We start from the raw sequence: 24,789 nt of genomic DNA, 5'->3' as shown, positions 1-24,789 counted from the left end.
CCGAATAAAAGCCGACCAGAGTATAAGTCGACCCCCGCTAATTTTACCCTAAAAACTGGGAAAACTTAATAACTCAAATAGAAACCGAGGTGGAAAATGCAGAAGCCACTGGTAAATTTCAAAAATAAAAATATATATATCCAGGGGCCGGAGAGATAGCATGGAGGTAAGGTGTTTGCCTTGCATGCAGAAGGACAGTGGTTTGAATCCCGACTTCCCATATGGTCCCCTGAGCCTGGCAGGAGCGATTTCTTTTTTTTTGGTTTTTGGGCCACACCCGGTAACGCTCAGGGGTTACTCCTGGCTATGTGCTCAGAAGTTGCTCCTGGCTTGGGGGACCATATGGGACACCGGGGGATCGAACCGCGGTCCGTCCAAGGTTAGCGCAGGCAAGGCAGGCACTTTACCTTTAGCGCCACCGCCCGGCCCCTGGAGCGATTTCTTAACATGGAGCCAGGAGTAACCCCTGAGTGCTGCCAGGTGCGACCCAAAAACCAAAAGAAAGAAAGAAAGAAAAAAAAAAAAAAAAAATATATATATATATATATATATATATATACCGAAAACAATTACAATAATTGAGAAATCTGTAGGTTAAATGTTTTTCAATATTTATTGCTAAAGAAAAACTGTAAACTAGCAATAATAACTTTAAAACTTTAAATAAAATGCAGAAAACCGTAGTTTAACAGGTAATCAAGCTAAATCACAAAGGTTAAAATCCTTCAAAACTGGATTCCTCATCATCATCTCTATGTCCAACCAGAGCTTCAGCTGTATCTGATGTGAGGGAATCAGCACAGACATTGTCATCATCACTGAGACCGCAGATATCATCATCACTGTCTGTCTCATACAAAGCGCACAATATTGTGGGTCAAATAGTTCAGTGGCATCAAATAACCTGTCTGACCCGAGTCCATACGGCATTTAAGTTCATAATAATTTTTTTGTGTTTTGCGTTTTGTTTTTCTGTTTGCTTTGGGTTTTTGGGGTCATACCCAGAAGGACTCAGGAGTTATTCCTGGCTCTGAGCTCAGAAATCACTCCTGGCAGGCTGAGGGGACCATATGGGATATGCCAGGGATGGGATCACCGTCCGTTCTGGGTTGGCCGTGCAAGGCAAATGCCCTACTGCTGTATTTTCTCTCTGGGCCTAAATTCAAAATAATTTTTAAAACCTTTTTTACCATGTGAATCACAGCAACGTATAAAAATGTTTTAATTTAACTGGCTTAAAAATATTTTATTAACTTCAGAAACTGCAGTCAGCAATAATTCTTCTAACAGATTAAAGTTATTACAAGTATATTTATATTTTAGAACAGGGGTCCCCAAACTTTTTAAACAGGGGGCCAGTTCACTGTCCCTCAGACCATTGGAGGGTCTGACTATAGTAAACACAAAACTTATGAACGAATTCTTATGCACACTGCATATATCTTATTTTGCAATGAAGAAACAAAACAGATACAAATACAATATGTGGCCCGCGGGCCATAGTTTGAGGACCACTGTTTTAGAACAAAATGTATTTTGTTCTGAAAATATAGTATTTAAATATAAAATATTAAAAATGTTCAATAGAATAAAATATATTTCTATTTCAGAACAAAAACACTTCAGACAAATCACTCAGCCTGAAGCTCTAATAACATATTCAAGAAAAATATACTCAAGAGCCTTAAAGTTATAAAGGTGATGTGTTGGGGCCAGAGAGATAGCATGGAGGGAAGGCGTTTGCCTTGCATGCAGAAGGATGGTGGTTCGAGCCCTGGCATCCCATACGGTCCCCTGAGCGTGCCAGGAGCAATTTCTGAGCGTGGAGCCAGGAGGAACCCCTGAGCACTGCTGGGTGTGACCCCAAAATAAAAATAAAAATAAATAAAATAAAATAAAATAAAATAATTTTTGGTTTGATTTTGGGGCCCTATCTAGCAGTACTAAGGGTGAGCTTCTGGCTCTGCTCTTGGGAACTAAGGAGCCCATATGGAGGACAGGGGATCAAACACAGTCAGCATATGTAAGGCAAGTGCCCTACCACTATACTACGGTTCCAGTCTTATAAAAGTAATGTTTTTTAATTCGCAAAATAATTCTGGGGACAGAGTGATAGTAAAGAGGCAGGGCACTTCCACTGCACGGAGCCAACCCAAGTTCAATTCCTGGCATCCCCATATGGTTCATGGAGCACTACCAGAAGTGATGTTTAAGCACAGAGCCAGAAGTAACCCCTGAGCGCTGGCTGCCGGGTGTGGCTCAAAAACAAACAAGCCAGCAAGTTGCTGGAAATACAGTGCTACAGGCCTACACAATGGAAGTGACCTCTATTTAAAAAATAAATTAAGGAACCAAACAGATAGGAAAGCTAGCACAGCAGTAGGGCATTTGCCTTGCAGGCAGCTGACCCAGGGCAGAGCTGAATTCAATTCCTGGCATCCCATATGGTCCCCCAAGCCTGCCAGGAGCAACTTCTGAGTGCAGAGCCAGGAGTAACCCTGAGCGCATCCGGATGTGGTCCAAAAACAAAATAATAATAATAATTAATAATAAATAAAATAAAATAAAAAATAAAATTGGGGCTGGAGGGGTGGCGCAAGCCATAAGGCATCTGCCTTGCACGAGCTAGCCTAGGACAAACCGCAGTTCAATCCCCTGGCATCCCATCCCATATGGTCCCCCAAGCCTGCTAGGGGTGATTTCTGAACACAGAGCCAGGAATAACCCCTGAGCTTCACCGGGTGTGACCCAAAAACCAAAAATAAATAAATAAGATTCCTTGAGTCAAATAATAACAATTATTAGTATTATTATGAGACAGGCCTAATTTACAAAAGAACTGAAAATTCATCTCAATAACAAGCTTGATACGGATCATATATTAAACTTCCTAACATGGCATGTAAAATGAATTCTCATGAGAATGTATCCCAGTTTCCACGAACATCCTACTCAACTTAAATCCGTGCACAGCTTTAACAAAATTCACTCAAGAGATTTCATTACACTGCGAATCACAAAGGAATTCTCAAGGAAGTATAACCTAACGGGATCAACTGTATTACGACTGACAAATTGCTCGAGTGTGTTAGAATTTACTGAATTCAGGCAAAAAATAAAACATCAATCCTCTCTTCCCAAAAGATTTCTCCAATGAAAACTCAGGACATTCGACCTGATCTGACACATTTCTAATTCCCATAGAGCGAGCTATTTGTATCTGTCAACTAGAATAAAGACTGGGCCACAAGTAAGGTTGAGCCATCAAGGCAGTGCATACTTTACATAACTGAAACACACTATGGGGGAAGGCTGGTAAGAGCATATTAGTCTGCCATAGGCATATCATGAGACAAAGATTCATTTTATTCTGTTGTTTGGATTTTGGATAATACGGGGTGGTACTCCGGAGTTGAACTCAGATCAGTTGTATGCAATGTAAGTATTTAACATCTCTACTATCATCTCTGTGGATCCAAAGGACATATATAAAAAAAAAAAAAATAAGGAAAGGAAATGCATTTCTGAAAGCAGCAGCTGATAAATCTCAGTCACAAATAGAGAGAATTTAATTCTGAAAAGCAGTTTTCACAGTAGTCTCATCAAAATCCTCATAACTTTGAACATCATTCACTTAATAGTAATGATGTCCTGTTATTATGTAGTCACCCACTTGAAACAAGAAACAGAATGCAATGAACAAAGTTTACAAAGGTTGTTGGTGTGTGTGTGTGTGTGTGTGTGTGTGTGTTGGTGGGAGTAGGAGGCCTCCCAAGCAATGCTCAGGGGCTAGTGGTACTCACAGGGTTCAGGATTATAATACCTGATTGTGCTCAAAGTGGTTTGGGGGCAAAGCAGGCAACACACAGTTATGCCCTGGCATGTGCAAGGCATGCAAACCTGACCCATAAAGCTGTCTATCTTGGAAACCCCAATACAAAACTGGAGTATCAAGTTTAGTTAATATACTTTGGTATTGTCCAATATTTGTTTTAATACAAACTTTACAAGGACACATTCATTAAAAGACAGCTCTTAGAAGTAAATAATGTAAGACATGGTATTTTCTAATTCCAGGTAGTTAAAAATAATTAAGCGAAGAAATAATAAACAAAAATAACAAATAAAATGAGGCTAGAGAGATAGCATGGAGGTAAGGCGTTTGCCTTGCATGCTGAAGGACAGTGGTTCAAATCCCGACATCCCATATGGTCCCAAGCCTGCCAGGAGCGATTTCTGAGCATAGAGCCAGGAGTATACTACCCCTGAGCACTGCTGGGTGTAATCCCTCCAAAAAAATAACAAATAAAAATAAAAAATTAATGACAGCAGGAAAAAATATTTTGCTGGAACTAAATCAAAACTTTAACAAGAATTTTTTTTATGGGGCCAGAGTGATGGCGCAGCGGTAGGGTGTTTGCCTTGCATGTGGCTCACCAGGATAGACGGCAGTTCGATCCCCCGGCATCCCATATGGTCCCCCAAGCCGAAAGCGATTTCTGAGCGCATAGCCAGGAGTAACCCCTGAGCGTCACCAGTGGTAGCCCAAAAACCAAAAACAAAAATGTTTAGTATAATATTTTAGTTAACATTTTATTCTTTATGATTCTCTAAAATTTTAGTAGCACTGGAGGGGAGAGATGCCTTTATGTTTTATTTAATCTAAGACTTAAAACATGAACTAGTCCCAAAGTGAATTGCACCAAATAAACAATAGGATATATAGCTGTAAAACACTATCTGCTTAAATGTGTCTCTTTCGTCTTTTCCCCCCATTTTTCCTGCTTTTCAGCTAAGACTATCTAAAGCTTTAGAATTTTCCTAGTATACAGATTAACATAAAGAATAATCATTGTACCCCACTACAAACATGCTCGTAATCATGGTGCTTAAATAAATATTTTATTTAAAAAAATGATCTTTTTGTGCTCGCTTCAGCAGCACATATACCAAAATTGGAACAATATAAAGATTAGGGGCCGGAGAGATAGCATGGAGATAAGGCGTTTGCCTCGCATGCAGAAGGATGGTGGTTCGAATCCCAGCATCCCATTTGGTCCCCGAGCCTGCCAGGGGCGATTTCTGAGCGTAGAGCCAGGAGGAACCCCTGAGCGCTGCCGGGTGTGACCCAAAAACCAAAAACCAAAAAAAAAAGAAAGAAAACAAAGATTAGCATGGCCCCTGCGCCTGGATGACACGCAAATTTTGTGAAGTGTTCTGTATTAAAAATAATAATAATAATATTTTCTTTAAAAATGCCTCAAAACATATTAGTTTCAACAAGTTCAGCCACGAGAGAAAAAACAAAATAGCAGCAAAGGGGAAAGGTACAGGATAAGCAATAAAAGTGAGGAACTTCTACCTTACCTTCCTTGTCCTATAAACAAAGGGCCCCTAGGTATTTAAGTTAATGACTACTTTTCAGAAGCATGTGAAGTGAACCGATTTAAAACAAAACAAAACAAAACAAGGGAAGAGAGATGGTACAATCGGCAGGATGCTCAACTTGCAAGCTAGAGGCACACACAGGTTTCATGCCAGGAAACAATTCCTACCAAAAGGATGCCCCGCCCTCATCCTAGAGCACAGAGTCAGGAGCTGCCTCAAAGCCAGGGGTCCTCAAACTTTTTAAAAGGGAGCCAGTTTACTGTCCACTCAGACGGTTAGACAGCCAGACTACAGTTAAAAAAAAATAAACAAATTTCTATGCACATTGCACATATCTTATTTTGAATTAAAGAAACAAAACAGAACAAATACAATATTTAAAATGAAGATATTTAAAGTTAAATCAACCAATTTACCTGTATTTCAATGGGAACTATGGGCCTGCTTTTAGCACGCAGTAGTTTGAGAACCCCTGCCCGAGACTGAGAGGAGTCAAGAGACAGAGAGAGGGAGAGGAGTAGGAGAGTGGGGTGCACATCCAACATATGCACATTGCAAGACTGGACAAATCGGCTGCTAAGCAGGACAGGCAGCAGTGGCAAAGTACCCAGAAAGCAGGATAAATGTCCCCAGCAGGCTGTAGTTTGGGGACCGCTGCTCTATACACACTGCCAGGTGTGACCTAAAATAAAACTAAACAAAAAAAAACACAGGTTTTTAAAGTATTGTCTTCTTGGATCTGAGCAAAAGCACTGTGATTAGGGCATTTGCCTTGCACACCATCAACCCTGAATCCAAGATGGTCCCCCATGCCAACCGGGAGTAATTTCTGAGAGCAGAGCCAGGAATAAACCGAGTGCCACTGGGTATGACCCAAAAAACAAAAATAAATAAACAAACAAATAATTATCTTCTGTGGGCAGACATCCTTATCAATAATAAGAAAAATATCAAAATATTTCAATTCTGGGGCCGGAGAAATAGCATGGAGGTAAGGCATTTGCCTTTCATGCAGAAGGTCATTGGTTCGAATGTCGGCATCCCATATGGTTCCCCGAGCATGCCAGGAGTGATTTCTGAGCGTGGAGTCAGAAGTAACCCCTGAGCACTGCTGGGTGTTGACTCAAAAAACAAACAAACAAACAAAAAATTCAATTCCAATCCAATCTGTCTTCTAATTACTCCAGAACAGCCTATATTGGTAACAGAGAACCCCTTAAAGAACTATGATTCTTAGTTTACCTATTGTTAAAATCTGCTTAAAAATGACAAGTATGTTGGGGCCAGAGCAGTGGCGCAAGCAGTAAACATCTATCTGACTTGCAAGGGCTAGCCTAGGACAGACCTCAGTTTGGTCCCCAGCATCCCATATGGGCTCCCAAGCCAGGAATGATTTCTGAGTACATAGCCTGGAGTAATGCCTGAGCATCACCGGATGCGGCCCAAAACCTAAAAAAAAAAAAAAGAAAGAAAAAAAAAAAAAGACAAGCATGTAGATCCAAAGGTGACCTCTAAAAGATTACTTCCAATTTCTGATCCTAAAGGACTTCCAAGTATTAAGTTTCCTCAAAAGGACTATAAATCCCTTTCAATTTTCCTTAGGGATTATTGACCAAACCAAGTGCTAAACATTTACATCTACTGATAAGTGTAACACTGTCTGCCATTACTGTCAAGTTTATTGGTTGTTTTTTGTTTTTTTTTAGTTTTGGGGCCACAGCCAAAGGTTCTCAGGGGTTACTCTTGGCTCTGCATACAGGACTCACTCCTGTGGTGCTCAGGGGACCACATGGGATACCAAAAATCAAACTGTGCTGCAAGGGTACATACAAGGCAAGAGCCCTACCCAGTGTTCGATAGCTCCAGTCCCACTGTCTGTCAAGTTCTTTGCCCAGACAATGCCAGGCTGATTTTCTCCAGATAGTTTCTGCCACTAAGTATCTGTATGTTTATGGAAAAGTGGGGAAATCTTCAGGATATTACGGTATAAACGCTTTCCAAAATAGACCTTCTTAAACAATCAATTTATGAAAGCAGGCATTTTGCCATATGAAATGGCCTCCATCGTGATATTGTCCATGGCCTAAGAACAGAACATGTATGCAGTATCAGAATGTCACAGTCTAACCAGAGCACACCTAAGACTTCCGTTTAGGTCCTGATTGCTGCAGTTCCCTTATATCTAATTCATTATGGAAAACTCAAAATATTAGCTTGCAACACAGCTGCCACAACAGTTAACACTAGTTTGCACAATAAAACTAGTTATTCATAAGCAAGTCCTGGTATCTGGCACAGAACTTGAGCCAAAGATAAAGACTTACTGTGACTGCAGCTGCTGCCACTGAATGAAATTTAAGTGTCAGGATCTGAGTCCAACTGATTGCATTGTCAGTGGCTGTGATCCCCTTCTCACTAAGCCCCGACAGCGCATATCCCCAAGCCCAGTCAGGAATGACCCCTGAGCCACATCAGGAATAAATCCTACCACGGACAGATGTAGCCTTTAAAAAAATATATATTATTTTTTTAGGGGCTGAAGAAATAGCACAGTGGTAGGGCGTTTGCCTTGCACATGGCCAACCCAGGACAAAAAATATATATATATTATTTTTGGGTGGCAATTTTATATTTTTTCTTTTCATGATTACAAACATGCTTGTAGTTAGATTTCAATTATTAAAAAGGACAACATTTTAATATATTCCCACCACTAATGTCCCCCATTTCCTTCCTCCATTAAAAAAAAAAAAAAAAAAAAAAAAAAGGGCCGGGCGGTGGCGCTGGAGGTAAGGTGCCTGCCTTGCTGCGCTAGCCTAGGACGGACCGCGGTTCGATCCCCCGGCGTCCCATATGGTCCCCCAAGAAGCCAGGAGCAACTTCTGAGCGCATAGCCAGGAGTAACCCCTGAGCGTCACAGGGTGTGGCCCAAAAACCAAAAAAAAAAAAAAAAAAAAAAAAAAAAAAAAAAAAAAACTTGAATCAAAAATGCTCCTTGCATAAAATTCTCACAAAATTTACAATAGAGTAAGTTTTGTCTTTATTTATAATTTCATACTTTCAACTAACACTAGTATACTAAATTATTATCTTTCAGTATGCTTTAAATATTAACCATACTGTTTTATTTATTTATTTTTTTTTTTTTGCTTGAAACACAGAATAATCTGAAAAAACAGTGCCAGGAATTGAGCTGGGAATCATTTATGTGCTTCAGCCCTTTAAGCTATCTCCCCAGTTCCTCAAAGTCTAATTCTGAAAATCAAAATGAATATACAGGTGTGGGCGGTGTGATCTTGTAATGGGTATTACTCTCCTTATTAGAATACTTCGAAGGAAACAGCATAAATCACTAAAGGCACATTTAAGAACTGTACGCAACCATGTAAACTTTAATTCTAAAAGATCTATTGAGGTCTAAAAAAATAAATAAAATGAAGCACAGGATAAAATATTTGAGTTATATAGGTATCTACTTGGGGGGGGGGGATTTGGGTCACACCCGGCAGCACTCAGGGGGTTACTCCTGGCTCTATGCTCTGAAATCACTCCTGGCAGGCTCGGGGGATCATATGGGATGCCATATGGGATTCGAACTACCGTCCTCCTGCATGCAAGGCAAACACCTTACCTCCATTCTATCTCTCCGGCCCCATCTACTTATTTTTAAATGTATATTCCCTCCCAAAAAAGATGAAATAATAAAGGAATGGATCAAGGTACTGGCAGGTCATAATATAGAATAAAGTAGTGATAGTTGTATCCAAGTGGTAGGTATATGAGTGCTCTTTAAACTTTTCTTTCTTAAAAAAATGTTTTTATTTATTTGTATTTATTGAAACCTTTGTGATTTACAGAGAGCTTCATAGTTGGGTTTCAGACGCACAATGAATCAGGGCCAATCCCACAACCAGGGCCCACCTCCCTCCACCATATTCCTAGAGTGTAACCTGTACCACCACCCTTTGCCTCCTGGCCTACCAATATATCAGGCCCATTTTAAGTTGAGATTGTTATAGTTTGGGTTCTGTTGCCATTGCCTTTGGCTTGGATATTTAGTTCTGTCCTGTTTTTGTTTGTTGTTTTTTTGTTATTATTTTTATTTTGAGGCCACACCTGGAAATGATGGTGTGTTGAAATCTCCCACTACTCTCAAGTTCCTGTCATATGTTTCTCTAGGTTGTGAGCAAAAGCCTTACAGACTTTATGTGGTACATAAATGTTGATCAGAGATAGAACTTCTTGGTCTATTCTTGCCCTGATCAATAAGTAGATCTTTGTCTCTAAGTACTTTCTTGAGGTTGAATGCAATTTGGTCCGACATAAGTATCACTTTCCCAGTTTTACTATACCTGCATGTGCACACATGTATATATACACACATGTATATATACAAATTGATAAGGTTCGAATGACAACACAGAGGGTAGGCCTCTTGCATTTCATGTGACCAGCGCGGGTCTATCCCCAGAACCGCATTTATGAATCAGTGAGCCCCACACAAATGCAAAGCCAAGACTAAGCTCTGAACACTGCCAGGTGTGGCGCCAAAACCAAACCAAAACAATGACTGAAGCAATATAGTACAGCAGGTAGTTAGTACCCTGAGCCCACAAGGATACTTTCCAAGTGCAGAGCTAGGAGTAAGTAACTCCTGAGCATCACAGACTATGACAAAAGCAAAAACAAAACCAATAAAATCAAAATGTAGCTTGAGGGGCCGGAGCGGTGGCGCAGCAGTAGGGCGTCTTGCCTTGCACGCACTAACCTAGGAAAGACCGCAGTTCGATCCCCCCACGTCCAAAATGGTCCCCCAAGCCAGGAGTGATTTCTGAGTGTACAGTCTATCAGAAGCACTGCTATTTGTAATGCCCTCACACCATGACAAAATGAGCCAGCACTCAACCCTGCCTAGTAATTGCAAAAACAAAAATGAAAGGAGGGGACAGAGGGGAGAAAATAAAGAACAAATAAACAAAAGTCTAGAAACAAGAGTTCAAATTCCTGAAGGAAAATAACAGACAACATAGAAACAGCCTATGTCCAATCACACCCTTCTATTCTTAAACTTGACCATTAAAGACACTTTTAAACAGGCAAATCTCAATTTTTTTTCCTTTCATCTCTTCATCAAGATAGGAGAAGACATACTCAACAAATGAAAGAGAAGATCATATGAAAAGAATCAGCACCCAAGAAATGGAGCAAAAGAGATTATTCCTAAATGGACTCAGGCTATACCAGGAGAAAGCCAACATATGAAGCAATGTGGTTCAAAGGCACAGAAAAGTCAGTTATCCCAGGAATCCCCACAGCCTGGGCATATCTGACGGGAGGAGAGCCCAGCCCCGGCTTCTTACGACTTGGTTAGTCTTGCCCATATCCATGATCTTGTCCCTTCTTAGGAACTTGCTTAGTCTTGATCCCGTAGCCCATAATCTGTCTCTTCTTGCCTAGTTTATCTGAGGACTTAACTTTGCACCACAAAAGTATTTTGCCTAGCTAGTGTATAAAGAGGCAAAAATAGACAGCATATAAATCAATGCACTCACTCAAACCTTATTTCTTCTCTATACTGACGTTTTCTTTTTTTTTTTTTTTTTTTTTTTGGTTTTTGGGCCACACCCGTTTGACGCTCAGGGGTTACTCCTGGCTATGTGCTCAGAAATCGCCCCTGGCTTGGGGGGGACCATATGGGACGCCGGGGGATCGAACCGCGGTCCTTCCTTGGCTAGCGCTTGCAAGGCAGACACCTTACCTCCAGCGCCACCTACCCGGCCCCTATACTGACGTTTTCAATCAACAGCTCTGCCAGAAGCTGATCATGAGGCTGATCATAAAGTGCTCCAGACTCACCAAAGACTTGCTAGAAAGGGCTCGTGGAGACTGTCCATTCAGCTTATCTTCTCCTCAGGGCTGTCATTTAAGGCGGACTAGACACCTTCCTAAGGCTTATTCTTGCTATTCAGGGTTTGTTTAAAAAAAAAAACAACAAAAAAAAACAGACATTTACAGCTTCAGAAACTACAGCAAAGATTAGTTTATTTATCAAGTTATTTCCCTTTTCTGTTCACAGATATCCATGGCCATCCTTGTGAGTACAGCTATGTGACTGAGATCTGGCCAACAGAATGTGGTGATCTACAATGTCTGGGCTGGCCCATCAAAATACCCTGTAATCAACATACTTCCCTTTCAAATCTACATCCTAATGCAGAGAATTCAGTAAAAGTGTCTGAGGCCCCATGGAATGACAGTCTGCTGATTTTGTAGAAGCTACCTAACCCTCTTATCAATATTTTCCAACTCACAGCAAAGAGATGCCAGTGATGTAAACAATGAGACATATGGCCTATTTATTAAATAAGTAAATGGTAGTCTTCCCTAGTCATTTGTGTGTAACAAACACACACACACACACACACACACACACACACACACAAAGCAGTAGAGCTAACTATGTTTTTTGAAATTCAACCCATAGTTTGATTGGTAATATATATGATTGGTTCCAGGAGAAAAATTAACATGTGAAATAGGATTGTGATTACCTACACACACACACACACACAAAGCAGTAGAGCTATGTTTTTTGAAATTCAACCCATAGTTTGATTGGTAATATGTATGGTTGGTCCCAGGAGAAAAATTAATATATGAAACAGGATTGTGATTAGCTATTGCAAAGTCTTAAGTGGAAACTGACCAGGACTTCCTCAAATCATTTCTAAACTGAAGTAATGAGAACACGCATGCTCATTTTATTTTTCTTCCTAAAACTGTGTATTTTGTATATCTCTGTATTTTACAATTACACTTATCATTTTGCTCAAAATAAATAAGGGGTGGATAGACATAGAAAAAATCTGTTAAAGCATTTAGAAAAATAAAGTGAATAGAAAACTAAGCAAAATATAACAATAATAATAAAAAGCAACTCTTAATCCCCTGAGAAAACAAAGTTAAACAAAAAAGGAAACACTTGGCTGGATAGTGATGTTTATTTCATTTTAGTTGAAACACAAAACAACCATTTTTTTTAAATCAGCAGTAATTCCCACCATCTGAAGTGACTGCTTTTAATTGTATATAGAAACAGAAATGGGTTTCTCAGAAAGTATAGTTTCATAACCAGCTATAAGGTGGCCTCCCACCAAGATTACCCTTACCGCCTAGGGAATTACATCTCAGTGTAGATAGGACTTGTGACTTGCGTCTCAAAGGTTATGAAATGTCATTTCCCTGAATTTTTGCTGCATTATGTAAAAACTCTAAAGACAGCCTATAGAAGGTGACCAACAGACTTGCTCTAAACCGAGCTCCTGATGGCTCAAAGAGCTGGGGAATTCCATAAAGCCAGGAACATGAGGCTGTGACCTCTCTAGAACTAGAAAACTAAGAAGCCTCAGGCTAAAGGCACAAGAAATTAATTCTGCCAAAATGAATTGGAGCTTGGAAGTTAAATTTTCACAGCCCAACCTTGAGATGAAAATCCAACGCAGTCGAGGCTCTGACTGCAGCCTCATGAGAGCCGAAAAGAGGACCACATCCTCAGTATTCAAACCGCCATCACCAAAGGGACCACAGGGTAAGAACCCTGTTTTGTTCTGAGCTACCCAATTTGTATAAGTAGATACACAAGTTGGAAGAAAAATGAACAGCTTTTTCATCTTTGGGTGGATTAATTCAGCACAATTTCAGGGATACAAAAATTAACACAAGGGGCCAGAGCAATAGCATAGCAGATGGAGCTTGCACATGGCTGATCCGAGACCAACCAGTATTTGATCCCTGGCATTCCATATGGTTCCCTGAGCCTACCAGGAGTGATTTCTGAGCACAGAGCCAGGAGTAATCTCTGAGCACTGCCAGGTGTGGCCCAGAAACCATGATCATAATGATAATAAAAATAATTAATAATAATAATTAACACAAAACATCAGTTACATATCTATACAAAAAATTATATACAAATTCTACTCATGAGAGCATCAAAAAGATTAATATACAGGAGGGGGGATAAAATACTTAGAAATAAAAGTTGTTACTAACCAAGAATAAAAGAAAAAATTGTTACTAACCAAGGAGAACACGGGAAATTATAAAATACTGAAGAAATTTTAAAAAATCATAAATGGAAAGCTACAGGAACCAAAACATTTATTACTAAGAGGCCAATACTATAGAAAACTCAGTTAAATGCAATCCAAATCAAATTTTAAAGATATTTCTTGTAGAAATAAAAAAACGCATCCTAAGGTAAAAATTCATGTGGAAACTTTAGGGATTTCACATAGAAAAAAAACACTATGTTTAAAAAAAAAAAAAAAGAACAAGAATGAACGTATAATACATTTTGACTTCAAAAATAAAAGAAAAAAAAAAACCACATATAACAATAACCAAAACTTATTACTGGTCTTTAAAACAAACTCTCAAAAGAAAGCCTGGGATATATAACCAAATGAATTTCAACAAAGGTGCCAGAATGAGTTAATAGGAAATAGAGTTCCTTCAATAAATGGTCCTGGGAAAACTGAATATTCACATACAAAACAATGAAGTTGAAAGAATGAAATCTCAATATTCGAGTGAATGGACACTATTACAAGCGATAGAAGAAAAATGATTTATTGCCTTATAAAAAGATTTTAATACACAACAAAATAAAACAAAACTGAATGCACAGAGACCAGACTGCTGGCAGGCAGTAGGGAAATGAAATCGAGGGAGAGGGAAAGAGCCAATGGAGAACAGAAGACACAAAGTTCCGACTAAGAAAGAAATGTCACGGGCCCGGAGAGATAGCACAGTGGCGTTTGCCTTGCAAGCAGCCTATCCAAGACCAAAGGTGGTTGGTTCAAATCCCGGTGTCCCATATGGTCCCCCGTGCCTGCCAGGAGCTATTTCTGAGCAGACAGCCAGGAGGAACCCCTGAGCACCGCTGGGTGTGGCCCAAAAACCAAAAAAAAAAAAAAAAAAAGAAAGAAATGTCACGGGGCTGTAATAAATAGTATGGTGACTTTGATTAATAACAATGTACTGTATGTTTGAAAGGCACAAATAAAACCGACTATAAAGGTCTCACATGAAAAAAGATCATGATTATGAATGGTAAGAGGTCTTGGTCGAACTCATTATCGTGAACACTTCTCATATATCAGATGAGGGCTGGAGACAGAGAATAATAAACTGAATGCAGGTTCTTCTACAAGAAGCCCCAGGAGCACAGAGCAAGAAGTAGCCAAAACATCAAAGTGTGGGACACCCCTTCCCATGCCCCCCCCAAACTTTGCTAGCTCAATAGTAAAAAGTTAAAAAAAAATTAACCAAACAGGTACATGTTAAATGGTTAGAAGGATGAAAGGACATATTTTTTTTTTACCAGAATAAACAAATGAAGGATGAATAGTGAAGCGTGATTTAGTATGAGTGGAGTACTCTGCCCCTCATCTCCCCAACTATCCAGATGATAATATCCATAATGGGTAGAAGAGTTAGGTAAAAAGAAACGTTTTTCTCTAGTTCTACCTACCATCTTCGGGTCACTTGAAATCGAACACTTCCTATAGCAACAATATTTGTGCTTACAAACTTTATTATAAATTATTGAAGCCATTTTGTAGGAAGAAAATATTTTAAAGTCCTAAAATTCTACATACCACATACTCTAATTTAGAAAACAATTAAAAAAAAAAAAAACCTGTTTAAAAAGGAAGGATAGGGACCGGAGAGATAGCATGGAAGTGAAGCGCTTGCCTTTCATGCAGAAGGCCGGTGGTTTGAATCCCGGCATCCCATATGGCCCCCTGAGCCTGCCAGGAGCGATTTCTGAGCCAGCGTAGAGCCAGGAGTAACCCCTGAGTGCTGCCGGGTGTGGCCCAAAAACCAAAAACATAACATATAACATAACATCACATCACATCACATCACAACACAACACAAAGCAAAACAAAACAAAATAAAATAAAATAAATAAAAAAGGATATACAGGGGCCAGGAAGGTGGCGCTAGAGGTAAGGTGTCTGCCTTGCAAGCGCTAGCGTAGGACATCCCCCGCAAGCCAGGGGCGATTTCTGAGCTAATAGCCAGGAGTAACCCCTGAGCGTCAAACAGGTGTGGCCCAAAAACAAAAACAAAAAAGGATATACAAAGAATAATGAAGTAAACAGAAAATGTAACTTTAAATTAAGCTTCCTAAAACAGTAAAGGTGTATAAAACCTTACAATTTTGGTATTCCAAATGAAGAAAACTTAAGGTACATCAAAGTCAACATGAAAAGGATAAACTATGGTTCTTTAAGTAGGATTTTACCCAGGGCCAGAGAGATAGCAGAGTTGTAGGGCATTTGCCTTGCACACAGCTGATCAAGGATGGAAAAAAAAAGGGGGGGGGGGAAGGGGGGAAAGGGGAAAAAAAAAAAAAGGATTTTACTGAGAATCCAAAGTTACAGTACAGCAAGTAAGATGCTTGTCATATACACAAGGCTGACCCAGGCTGAATCCCTAGCACCACAAATAGTTGTCTTCTCTCCTCCCTCCACAGCACCAACAAGAGCACCAACAAGAGGACAGAGCCAGGAGTAAGCACTGAGCCTTGCTAATTGTGCCTCCCTGCAAGAAAAAAAAGAAGGAATTTACTATTCCATTTCTTTTTTTGTTTTTGGTTGGTTTGGTTTTTGGGCCACACCCAGCAGCACTCAGGAAGGACTCTGGCTCTGTACTCAGAAATCACTGCTGGTAGGAACGGGGAACCATATGGAGTGCCGGGGATCGAACCTGGGTCCATCATGTTCAAGGCAAATGCTCTACCGCTGTGCTATCACTCTGGCCCCATACTATTCCATTTCTAATAAAATAAAAACGTCTTACTATCGGGGCTAGAGAGCTAGAACAGCGGTAGGGCGCTTGCCTAGCATGAAGCCGATTCAGGACAGATGGCGGTTCGAATCCCAGCATCTCATATGGTCCCCCGTTCCTACCAGCAGCGATTTCTGAGTGTAGATTCAGGAGTAATCCCTGGGTGCTGCCGATTATGACCCAAAAACAAAAACAAAAAGTCTTAATAATGAACTAACACTCCAACCTCTTTTCTCCTATCTTTGCTGTGTTCTAACACTTTTTTTTTTTTTTTTTTTTTTTTGGTTTTTGAGGTCACACCCGTTTGATGCTCAGGGGTTACTCCTGGCTAAGCGCTCAGAAATTGCCCCTAGTTTGGGGGGACCACATGGGATGCCAGGGGATTGAACCGCGGTCCTTCCTTGGCTAGCACTTGCAAGGCAGACACCTTACCTCTAGTGCCACCTCGCCAGCCCCATATTTTAAGAGTAAATAAGGAGTGCTCGTTTCTGCAGCACATATACTAAAATTGAAATGATAGCTTTTTGTAATAAAGCCTTGTTGTCTTGGAAAAAAAAAATGGAACGATACAGAGAAGATTAGCATGGCCCCTGCGCAAGGATGACACACAAATTCGTGAAGCGCTCCATATTTAAAAAAAAAAAAAAGAGTAAACAAGGAAAAGTTAGTCATATGTCCCATAAAGACACTTTGTACAAAGAGGAACCAAATATAAGATAGCAGTTCCTATATTTAGCTCTTGTGTATAGAAGATCACATCGTCTAGGTTCGCTCACACAGCACAGAGATCGCCTAGCAATACATGTCTGTCATTAAGCATGACTGCAATATGATAACAGAAACAAATTGGACAAAGAAGAAAAAAAAACAAATATCCTAGAGTCACAGGCAAACGATACCCACAGGCCACCCATAAATTCTGCATGCGGAATTCTTCCAACAACCTCCACTATACAAGACTGCCGGTGAGTGGAATGGCGCGAACCTTGGTCAAAAGAGCTGAGCTGAGCTTTAACTGCAGACTAAAGTGGGATCAGTAAAGGACTTTGAACTCCAGCATTGATTTCACTTGCTGATGACAGAAAACACCAAAGTTTTCACAAGAAAGCAAACCAAGGAGGGAACTATGCGAAGAGATAGCATCCGGGGATGATATCAAGAGTTTGAAGAGAGTACTTTAAATACATGACACTGGACAGTGCGTGGTAGAAGAGAAGAACAACTTGGGAAGAAATGAAATACAACTTCAAAATAATCTTCAGAGCAATACAACATTCTCAGTCCCCGGTGGTTTCAGTGAAAGTGCAAAGGTCTCCGGATTGCAGCTATCAAATAGCTATCCTTTCAACGAGTGGCACCAATTCCCTATACTATACCGATAATGTTTTTCTTATGTTGTAAAACATCTGACTAATTTTTAGCCAATACTCTCCATGCTAGCGTAGAACAGCAATACAGCAGCAGTATAATCCTGTGCCCCTACTGGTGCACACTTCTCAGTTTCTTTTGTAAGCTTCCCTTCATCTTAAGCTTTATTTTTAAAAGAAAGAGAAAGGATAGCTAGCTATCACAGGATATGCTTGCTCAGCAGATTTTCACCCAAAAGTCAACCTTGATCTTCCAAAAGCAAATGTTCTTTTTAAGCTCCCTCTTCTGTAGTTGCCACTTTTCCTAAACCACAAGTCTTCCTGACTTGCAGTAGGGCCAGGGGAGATTACAGTGTGTGGTAGAATCTGTCAGGCAAGCTCTGACACGGCCTCAAAATAGACCCTGGGCACCAGCCAGGGAAACTGCCACTCACAACTTCCACTTCATCAGCAAAGCCCCTGCGTGGTTTTGGTTGTTTGCTCGGTTTTACTCTGCAGTCTCACTGAAAAAGGGCAAACAGGGCCGGGAAAGTGGCACGGCAGTTGAGCACACGCCTTGCACGTAAGGAACTAGCAGCACAGAAGAACTGCAAGACAATGGAACAGACAAACAAAATAAAATAAAGGGGCAAGGATTCCGGTGCCCCTCCTGGTTGTGAGCGACCTGCATACTAGCAAAGTGAAAAACTTACACCTCGTTTATTCTGCTCATCAACACTGACAGTAAAGACTAAATCTGGAGACTTGTTCTCCCTGAACAAAGTCTCTTCACTGCTTGTCTTGGGTTTCTTGGCTGCCTGTGTTCTTCTCTCTTGAATAGATCTCCTTTCTCTTCATATCTTTCTACGTAACTTTCAATAAGAACTATGTTGTTTCACTCAGAGATAGCACGGAGGTAGGACATTTGCCTTGCATGCAGAAGGACAGTGGTTCGAATCCCGGCATCCAATAGGGTCCCCCCCTTGAGCCTGCAATTTCTGAGTGTAGAGCCAGGAGTAACCCCTGAGCGCTGCCGGGTGTGACCCCCCCCCCAAAAAAAAAAATAAAAAAAAAACCCACTATGTTGTTTCAGTAAAAATAAAAGACTAAATCTGCACCTATCTCTTGCATTGAGAAATTAATCCATTCATATAGTAGTTCTCAAACTCCAGAGATTTTTCTGTTGTTGTTGTTGTTGCTGTTGTTCTTGGTATAAATAGATTAGGATGTGGAAGGTAAAAGGAAGAGATAGAGTTGGCAATTTAGTCCCCTTGTAAGTAGTAATATCGTATCAAGCAAAAAAAAGGCAACATTTAACTACATACAATGTTTCTGGTTGATATTGGTCATAAAACGGTAAAATAGCCGACTACAAAAGGTATTCCTTTAATTATTCACAATATAAATGAAGAAGTTTGTCTATGACAGGAGCCAGCCCTCAAGCTGCAGTATTCTTACTGTCATTCTAAAAATATCTTAATTTCCTATAAAATTACACTAAAGAATACAATGTAATTAAGAGCACTTTTCATCTTCTAGAGTTGAGAAAGAAAACAATTTGTATTATAAAATACAGCATAATGGGGCCGGGCGGTGGCGCTAAAGGTAAGGTGCCTGCCTTGCCAGCACTAGCCTAGGACGGACCGCGGTTAGATCCCCCGGTGTCCCATATGGTCCCCCAAGCCAGGAGCGACTTCTGAGCGCATAGCCAGGAGTAACCCCTGAGCTTACGGGTGTGGCCCAAAAACAAAAACAAAAAAAAACAAAAATACAGCATAATATAAGACTGAAATAAAATTTTATTGTTAAGTCCCAACTTTGCAGCCCCACTTTCAAATTTGATTCCCACACATACTTGAGGACTAATACCAAAACAAATGAGTTATTCATTAAAACAGTGTCTAAAGGGGGGGAAAACTTAAATAGATGCTAATAAGGAATGGTAAAACACAGAAAATGCATAAGTCATGGTTCACCTACACTAAGCAGGATACTTTTTAACAAATTACATGGACTTATGTCCTAATAGAGAAAGATTGCTAAGTTCCATCAAATATAAGAATGAAAGGTACAGGGCACTTCTCCTTAACCTAAGTGATCACATATTTATCAGAAAACTGGTGAAGGATACCCAGGAAAAAATATTGAGATATAGCTCTGACAAGTGGGGGTGTGAAGGCAGAAATAAAAGGCTAGATGTTTATTGTAGGAGCCTTCCTCATCACAGTCACATTCTTTTTAGATGCGTTACCAATTTGGGGGGGGGGGGCCACACCCAGTGACGCTCAGGGGTTACTCCTGGCTCTGAGCTCAGAAATCGCTCCTGGCTTAGGGGACCATATGGGTGGGACACCAGGGATCAAACCGGGTCCGTCCTGGATCAGCCACGTGCAAGGCAAACACCCTACCGCTGCGCTATCGCTTCGATCCCTGCTTTACCAATTTTTTTTTTTTTTTTTTTTTTTTTTTTTTGGTTTTTGGGCCACACCCGGCGGTGCTCAGGGGTTACTCCTGGCTGTCTGCTCAGAAATAGCTCCTGGCAGGCACGGGGGACCATATGGGACACCGGGATTCGAACCAACCACCTTTGGTCCTGGAGCGGCTGCTTGCAAGGCAAACGCCGCTGTGCTATCTCTCCGGGCCCTGCTTTACCAATTTTTAAAAGTTCCCCAAAAGATCTACTGAAGTTACAAAGCATTCCATGCTTGTCATATCCTCTCCTCTCTATGCTTAGCTACCGCTCTCCTTACCACCAGACCAAAACAAGCATAAGTATATAGTAAATCTCAGATTTCTCAAAGAAAAAGAACTCTCTCTGTGTCCAGCTGCCAAAAATAAAATTTAAAGTAAAAGAGCAGGGAGCAGAGAGATAGTAAAGGAAGTAGGCATTTTTAGCCCTGCATACATCTGGCCTGGGTCCCATCAAGGCACACCATGGGCGTTCCCCTGGGTACCACTCCTGAACACAAAACCAGGAAGAGCCCCTGAGCCAGTCTGGAAGGGCACCTGCCAAACCCTCCAATTTAAATTTACAAGCAAAAAGCACAAAGTGGTAGACAAAAATTTTGTCTTGTTTTTTTTTGGGGTTGGTTTATTGTTTTTTGTTTTGGTTTTGTTTTTTTGGGTCACACCCAGCAGCGCACAGGGGTCACTCCTGGCTCTATGCTCAGAAATCGCTCCTTGTAGGCTCGGGGGACCGTATGGGATGCCGGGATTCGAACCACCATCCTGCATGCATGGCAAATGCCCTACCTCCATGCTATCTCTCTGGCTCCTTGTTTGTTTGTTTGTTTGTTTGATTATTGGGTGCTGGGGGTATGTGGGAGAGAGTGACTACTCCCTGCTCTGTGCTAAGGAAACGCTCCAGGCAGGCTAGGGAACATAGAGAATGCTAGAATAAAATCTAGGTTGGCCACATGCAAAGCCAGCACCCTGCCCACTGTACCATCTATCCCTCTAGCCCTAAACAAAGTTTTCACCTCACGCTTAATACCTTTTAAGTCTTGCCTAACCTACCATAATTCGAAAATGTTATAAGTGCCATGTGCGACACAATATAAAAATATTGCTTAAAGGTGTCCCCATTCTGTGCACTTCAAGAGAAAACTACAATAAGCGGTTACTTAACTAGGGGGAAAATTCTTTTTTTAAGTTTTGAAAATTGAATTGTGAATGATGCTAATCAAGGTGTGTTCTTCACTTGAAATCTGAGTCTGGTAGTGTTTATCAAACTAAAGCACCACCAATCTCTCCATTCACATTCACCAAAGAGAAAACAATTACCCAAAAAGGAAAGCTATGAAATGGCCTGTTATGTAGGTGAAATGGATGGATCTTCTAAGGGAAGGACAGAAAAATTCAATTCCTCTTAAATAATCCTCATCTACAATTACTTTCTTCTCATCTCACCAATTCTGTCCCTTCTCAAAAAAGCAGCAGGGTAAGAAATTCACAGAAAGAGAGCTTCTCAAGATATTGCTCCTTCCCTCACACTTGTAGTAAGAATGTTTTTGCTGTTAAGAGAGAAACTACTCATCACTTTGATTCATTTATCATAAAGACGACTAAACCATAAAATGATTTATTTTGCATATTTACCAACAAGACTCAGTTATGGTACTTTCCATAAGGAATTCTCAAAAAAAGGAATCTCTATTCATTGAATAGAAACTGAAACTCTTAGGTCACTCTTAGGTCACTATTAGCTGGAGAAAAAGCAAAAGCAGCCTGAGGAAACACTCTGGACAGAAAAATGGATATCCAATGAAATAAGTGTCAAAATTTAACAAACATTTTTTTTTTTTTTTTTTTTTGGTTTTTGGGTCACACCTGGCAGCGCTCAGGAGTTACTCCTGGCTCTACGCTCAGTAATCGCTCCTGGCAGGCTCTAGGAGGGGACCATATGGATGCCGGGATTCAAACCACCAACCTTCTGCATGCAAGACAAACACCCTCCCTCCATGCTATCTCTCTGGCCCCAACCAACATTTTTTTTAAAGTTTGGTAAGCAAGTCCAATAGTGTAAACCTGCAATTACTTTATAAGTGATTTCTGAAGTTCCCTATAAATGAAAAACAAGGTTAACTCTATTTCAAAAAGAATGAAAAGGAAAAGGTAATGGGGAGGAAGGGGGCAGTGAAACGACTCCTAAGACTGGAGCAAATGCTTTGCATGCAAGGAAAGGCCCCAGTTCATTCCCAGCACCAAGTACCTCCTTGACCACCAGCAGAACAAACACCTAGAACTGAGTGAGGCGTAGAAATGTGACCCAAAACAAAACTAAATAAAGATGGAGAAGCAGAAAAAACTTGAGTACAAAGGAAACTGGCTGAATTATCTTGCTTGCCATTTTAAAAGTCAAATGATCACACTGCGTTTCAAATAAGTTTATATATATATATATATATATATATATATATATATATATATATATATATAAACCAATATATATATTGGTTTTTGGGTCACACCTGGCGGTTCTCAGGGGTTACTCCTGGCTGTCTGCTCAGAAATAGCTCCTGGCAGGCACGGGGGACCATATGGGACACCGGGATTCGAACCAACCACCTTTGGTCCTGGATCGGCTGCTTGCAAGGCAAACGCCGCTGTGCTATCTCTCCGGGCCCTCAAATAAGTTTTTTACCTCAGTCCAATACCTGAACACCTGAGTTATTTCTGGTTTAAAATAAATTCACTGTAACAATAAATCATAAGTTCAATAAAACTTTCTTTTACAAGAGAACAGAAATTAGAACTCAGTATAGTTCTAATTCCACATTTCTCATTGACAAAATGGACAAGCAGTTGCACGCAAAAAAAGTTTATATACTTCTATTTTCATTAACAATGGTAGCTGGTCTCCTTTCCACTGGCATTTATTTGACTTCTATACTCACATCTGAGGAATATAAATGGGAGGGGAGAATGGGGAACAGTAAAATCAAGCAATTCCTTTCAGTTTAGGAAGTGGGGAACCACACCCAGTGGTGCTCAGGGCTAACTCCTGGCTCTAAGCTCAGGACCATTTGTAGTGCGGGAGATAGAACCAGGGCTGGTAGGCTGAAGAGACAGTACAGCAGTAGGACGGTTTGACTTGAAGAAGCGGACCCTGACGAACCAGGGTTCAATCCCCCCGCATCCCTTATAACTCCCAGAGACAGGAGTAACCACTGAGCACCAGCGGCCCAAAAACCAGAAAAAAAAAAAAAAAAGAAAGAAAGAACCTAGCTGGCTTACTGATAAAGCAAGCACCCTACCCGTTGTAGTAGCTCTCCCATCTCCACATAGGAACTACTCTAAATCCAAATATTCTGCATAATAAATTGTACTCGTTACCACACTCCATGATAACAGACACCTACAAACCTAACAAAACATGACACACTTCCTAGGAGTGAAAGCATTTGAATTGTCAGAAGCATAACCCTACCCCAATTTTAAGATCCGAATCAATGATTCACAAAGTGAATGACCTAACTTCCTAAATGAATCACATTTTCCGAAATTAATATTCTATATTAGTGAATGCTGGGTCAACGTGTCTGATCTCTGGGGCCGGAGTGACAGATAGTACCGGGGTTAAGGGGCCTTTTCTTTAGAGTCCTGAGGTCCCATGCTCAGCCCACATACGGTCCCCTGAAACACACACAAGTCCTGAGCATCACTGGGTGTGCCCCCCCCCCAAAATAAATCTCTACATGTTAAACAGATGTTATATAAGTAGGGTTATTTCTCCAAGACTTTCACACCAAGGCAAAGCTCAAGTTCCTGCAAAGGAACTCTCCTCTTGCATTCTTCAAAGACTGCACCAGTGCTCCGATCCATCCCTGATAAGAATGTTCTCCTCAAAAAAATATGCTATTTTAAACAGTGATTAAAAACTCATTCCTTGGGCTGGAGAGCACAGCAGTAGGGCGTTTACCTTGCAAGCGACCAACCCTGGAGGGACCCTGGTTCGATCCCCGGTGTCCCATAGGGTCCCCTGAGCCTGCCAAGAGCGATTTGTGAGCGCAGAGCCAGAAGTAACCTTTGAGCGCCGGCAGTGTGGTCCAGAAACCAAAATAAATAAATAGATAGGTAGAGAAATAAAGCCTTGATTCTTTATCAAATGAAAAAGAAAGCATGAAAATCCATTCCTCTGGTAATGGAGACGAGAAGAAGTTAGCAACTTGCTTTAGAAGTGGCTGATCCTGGGCTGCATATGTTTCCCAGCACACCCCTGCCAACAAACAGTCCCCCAGTCCCACTATGGGGGACCCCTGAGGCTGACTGTCAGTCTTTGTCACACACACACACACACACACACACACACACACACACACACACACACACACACAACACAGCACCCTGGGCTGTCCATCTCCGGGTTCCCCGCTCAGTCCTAGGGGGGTGACCACCTTGCAAGGCAGACCACTCCCTCCGTAGCCTCCAGCCCGGGACCCCTGAACCGCTGCTTTGCCTCCTGTCATTGGGTTTTGTACCCGCGGAACCGCTGAGTCACTAGAGAGCGACTCGCACAGGGGAGGAGTCGCCCAGAGTTCGAGTCCGGCGCAGGGCATTCTCCCGTCGGGAGAGGAGGACGGAGGAGAGGAGGGAGGCAGAGACAGGCAGAGACAGAGCGGGGGAGAAGAGACAGGGACGAGGACGTGGGGAAGAGAGGGGAGAGACCTGAGGCGGAGACAGGGAGGGAGGGAGA

At 41.1% G+C, this 24,789-nt stretch overlaps 2 non-coding genes across 2 annotated transcripts; both read left to right on the top strand.

The window, feature by feature from the left end:
* Window positions 1–5,120: 5,120 nt before the first annotated feature.
* On the top strand, window positions 5,121–5,227 carry LOC125998412 (U6 spliceosomal RNA). Its single transcript, XR_007491984.1, has one exon. It is a non-coding gene; the product is annotated as a U6 spliceosomal RNA (small nuclear RNA).
* An 11,553-nt stretch (window positions 5,228–16,780) lies between these two features.
* LOC125998353 (U6 spliceosomal RNA) lies at window positions 16,781–16,883 on the top strand. The gene has a single exon (XR_007491943.1). It is a non-coding gene; the product is annotated as a U6 spliceosomal RNA (small nuclear RNA).
* The last annotated feature ends 7,906 nt before the right edge of the window (window positions 16,884–24,789 follow it).

This window comes from Suncus etruscus, chromosome 20, assembly GCF_024139225.1.
Source record: "Suncus etruscus isolate mSunEtr1 chromosome 20, mSunEtr1.pri.cur, whole genome shotgun sequence".
In the NCBI taxonomy this organism is placed as follows: Eukaryota; Metazoa; Chordata; class Mammalia; order Eulipotyphla; family Soricidae; genus Suncus; species Suncus etruscus.
The sequence above is the reverse complement of the archived record's forward strand: the minus strand, read 5'-3'. Positions and strand labels throughout refer to the sequence as shown.